Source organism: Callospermophilus lateralis, chromosome 6 (assembly GCF_048772815.1).
Source record: "Callospermophilus lateralis isolate mCalLat2 chromosome 6, mCalLat2.hap1, whole genome shotgun sequence".
Lineage (NCBI taxonomy): Eukaryota > Metazoa > Chordata > Mammalia > Rodentia > Sciuridae > Callospermophilus > Callospermophilus lateralis.
This window is the reverse complement of record NC_135310.1, coordinates 60,043,985-60,048,779: the sequence shown is the minus strand read 5'-3', so window position 1 is coordinate 60,048,779 and position 4,795 is coordinate 60,043,985.

The following is a 4,795-nucleotide window of genomic DNA, read 5'->3' as shown; positions in this document are numbered from 1 at the left end:
CTCATGATAGACATGTGAACCAGCATCAATTTACTTTTCTTGTCCCTGATTCTCTGCCTATGTGCCTGACACTGATTTTTCATTATAACATGAAGACAAAACAAGGTTTGGAATGTCCTAAATTGACATATTTTACCTATTATATAATAGAAACAGCCAATAAATCTACTACTTGAATTTTTTTAAAAAAAATGAACTAGTAAATTTATTCTTCTTGTTCCTGATGAATATATTTTATATCTTTGAGAGAAAGAAAACTGAATTATTAACTACATTTTTTAGTAGTTATTCATTTTATTTTGGGGTCAATTTTGGTAATATTTTTTCTCACAAAAATCATTTTTTAAATTTTCATTTGTATAAGTTGTCCATAGTATTCATTCATGGTTTTTAAACAATTTAGTGATTTTTTAATTTTATTTATATTTAGCCTCTCTTTTTTAATATATTTTTTTTAGTTGTAGGTGAACATAATACCTTTATTTTTTATTTATGTGGTGAGGATCAAACCCAGGGCCTCACACATCCGAAGCAAGCACTCTACCGTTGAGCCACAACTCCAGCCCTTTAACCTCTCTTTTATATAACCATGTATGATCTATATTTTCTTTTATATTCTCTCTCAGAAAAATTTCAAATGTTTATTTAGAACTTTTTTGTACTTTCTCAATCAGTATTGCTAAAAATTTGTCTATTGAATTAGCTCTTTCAAATTATTAGTTTTAGATTATGTTGATTTGTGCTTTGGGGGGGTTATAATTTCTTTAATTTTTGCTCTCATTTTTATCATTTCATGTTGTAGTTTTTGTGTTCATTTATTTTATTTACATTCTTCTAGTTTCCAGGATAGAACATGAATCATTTTTTTCTAAATTTCTCCTTTTTAGTAAATTTTCCTCAAATACTTCATTAGATCCTCCCATAAATTTTGATATTTTTTATTTTTAATTGATACATAAAATATTTTTAAAATTATATGTATTAATGGGATACTATATATTTGAATAAATGTATACAATGTATAATGTTTAAAATTGGTTAAACAGTTATCATTTCTTTATAGAAAACTTTCAAACTGCTTTCTTCTAACTTTTTGAAATACACAGAACTTAATTGTTATCTATTGTCACCCTGCCATGCAATAGCACACCAGAACTACTTACTACTCTCTAACCTATTCTCCCCAGCCTACTCTCAACTACTGTGAGTACTACTCTCAACTTCTATGAGAAGTTTCTGGCTTATTACACTTAATATAATGAGACACTTCTCTCCACCTTGTTGCAAATGGCAGAATTTCACTCTTACCATGTCCCATTATGTACCACATTGTCATCATTCATTCATCAGTTGATGTACACTTAAGTTCTCTCCATTTCTTGGGTATACTATAGAGAGATACAATAAACATGAGGGTACAGGTGTCTCTGACACATTAATTTTATGTCTTTTGACTATATATCCAAAAGTGAAATTTCTAGATCATGTGGTAGTTCTATTTTTAATATGCTGAGGACCCTCCATACTGTTTTCCATAATGGCTGTACTATTTACACTCCCACCACTGTGCCATTATTCCCTTTCTCTGCATCCTCACAAGCTCTTATTATCTTTTGTCTTTTTTATAATAACAATTCTTACTACGGTAAGTTGATGGGATATCTCATTGTGGTTTTGATTTGCATTTCTTTCATGAATAATGTTGAGTAATTTCATATATATGTTGGTCACATATATCTTCTTTTGAAAAATATCAATTTAGATCTATTGTCCATTGTTAATAGAGTGATTTGGTTTTTTACTATTGAGTTTGGGGAGTATCTTACATATGCTGGATATCAACCTCCTTCCTGTCAGATGTATGATTTGCAAAAAAAATTTTCCTATTTTTTAGATTTTCTCTTCATTCTGTTGATTGTTTCCTTTGCTGTGTAGAAGCGTCTTAGTTTGATGCAATCCCATTTGTTGACATTTGCTTTTGTTTCCTGCGGTTCAGAGTCTCATCTAAAAAAAAAAAAAAAATCCTTGCCCCAAATCCTGAAGCATTTCTCCCATATGTTCTTCAAGTAGTTTCATAGCTTTATGTTCCACCTTTAAATCTTTATTCCATTTGAGTTGATTTTTATAACTGGAGTGAGGTAAGGGTCTAGTTTGATTTTTCTGTATGTGGATACCCAGTTGTCCTGGCACCATTTATTGAAAAGTCTGTCCTTTCTCCAGTGCATATTCTTAGCACCTTTCTTAAAAATCAGTTAGCTATAGATGTGTGAGTTTACTTTTAGCCTCTCTATTCTGTTACCATTGCTCCATGTCTGTTTTCACATTAATTCCAAGTTGTTGGGTTTTTTGGTTTTGGTTTTGGTTTGTTGTTGTTGTTGTTGTTGTTGTTGTTTTGTTTTGGTTTGGTTTTGGTTTTCTGATTTTTGTTTGGTTTGGATTGGTACCAGGGATTAAAATCAGGGGCACTCGACCACTGAGCCACATCCACAAGCCCTATTTTGCATTTTATTTAGAGACAGGATCTCACTGAGTTGCTTAACACCTCGCTTTTGCTGAGGCTGGCTTTGAACTTTCAATCTTCCTGCCTCAGCCTCCTGAGCCTCTGAGATTACAGATGTGTGCCACAACACCAGGCTACCAAGTTGTTTTGAATGCTATAGCTTTGTAGCGTATTTTTAAGTCAAGTAGTATAATGACTCCTGCTTTGTTCTTTTTGTTCAAGATGGCTTTTACTATTTGGGGGGTTTTATGGTCTCATATAAATTTTAAGATTTTTTTTTCTAATTCTGTGAAGAATGTCGTTGGTATATTGGTAGGGATTGTATTGCATCTGTAGATCACTTTGGTAGTATGCACATTTTAACAAGTTTGAGTCTTTCAATTCATGAACATGTAGTGTATTCCCATTTGTGTGTGTGTGGTGGTGTGTATGTGTGTGTGTATGTGTCCTCTTGAATTTCTTTCATCAATTGTTTAAATATTTTTAGTTGTAGATGGACACAATACCTTTTTTTATTAATTTTTTTGTGTGATGCTGAGGATCAAACCCAGCATCTCACACATGCTAGGTGAGTGCTCAACCACTGAGCTCCAACCCCAGCCCTTATCACTGTAGTTTGATAGTTTTCATTGTAGAAATCTTTCACCTCTTTGATTAAATTTTATTCCTAGATGTTTGGTTTTTGTTGCTGTTGTAAATGGGATTGCTTTCTTGATTTCTAGTTCAGACAATTCGCCAATGTTGTACAGTAATGGCACTGATTTTGCATATTGATTTTGTATCGTACAACTCTACTGATGTTGTTCATTAGTTCTAATAGTTTTTTTGATGCTATCTTTGAGGTTTTCTTTATATAAGGTTATGTTCAATTTGGATGCCCTTTATTTCTTTCTCTTTCCTGATTGCTCTGTCTAGGATTTCCATTACTGGTGAATAAGAGCAGTGAAAAGAGATACCTTTGTCTTGTTCTAGATGTTAGAAATTTTTCAACCTTTCCCATTCAATATAATGTTACATGTTTAATATATATTTTCTTTATCATACTTCTTGTGTTCTTAATTTTGTTCTGTCATGAAGGAATGTTCGGTTTCATCAGATGCCTTTTCCACACCTGTTGAGATGATCATGACTTTTGTTCCTCACTCTGGGATATGGCGTGTCGTTTATTGATTTGCACGTTTAACCGTCCTTGCACCCCTGAGATGAATCCCACTTGATCATGTTTTTAGTGTGCTATTGGAATCAGTTTGATAGTTTTTCAGGGTCTTTTGTTTCTGTTTTGAGGATTTTGCATCTCTGATCGTCAAGGATATTGGTCTACATATCGCTTTATTTCTGTTTGGTCCTTGTCTGGTGTGGTATCAGTATAATGCTGGTCTTGTGTATTTGGAAGGATTCCCTCTTCTTCATTTCTTGGAATACTTTAAGAAGAATTTATATTCTTTCAATAGTGAAGCCATCTGGTCCTGGGCTTTTCTTTGATAGACAGCATTTTACTGCTGATTTAATTTGTTGCTTGGGATTAGCCATTTCAGGCTTTTTATTTCTTCGTCATTCATTCTGGGTTTGTGTGTGAGTCCAGGAATTTTTATTTCTCTAAGTTTACCAAATTTGTTGATGTGTAGTTGTTCATAAAAATCACTAACGGTTCTTTTTATTTCCTTGACATTAGTTGTCTTTCTTTTCATTTCTGATTTTACTTGAGTATTTTCTCTCTTTTTCTTAGTTAGACTAGCTAAGGGCTTATGAATTTTCTTTATCTTTTCAAAGAACTGGCTCTTCATTTTGTTGATCTTTTGTATTTTTTAGTCTCTCATTAATTTCTACTCTCACCATTATTATTTCCTCCCTTCTACTAATTTTGGGTTTGTTTGTTTTTAGTTCCTTGAGCTTCTTTGTTAGGTGGTTTATTTGAGGTCTTTCTGTTTTTCTGATATAGATCTTGATTACTGTTAACTTCTCTCTTATTACTGCTTTTGCCGTATCTCACGTTTTGGGATGGTGTGACACCATTTTCATTTGTTCCAAGAAATGTTTTGATTTCCTTCTTGATTTATTTAATATGCAAGAGTAAGTTGTTTTCAAAAACAGAAGCAAGACAAATAGAATAGAGAAAGGGAATCAAGAGGAAGGGAGGAGAGGGGGGAGGACAAGAACAGAAATTCAGTAGATTAGACAAAGGGGAATGAAGGGAAGGGAGGGAAAATAGGAAAAGGAAAGGCAGTGAAATGAATCTGACATGATTTTTCCTATGTACCTATACGAATCCAACCACAGTGACTCTTACCATCATGT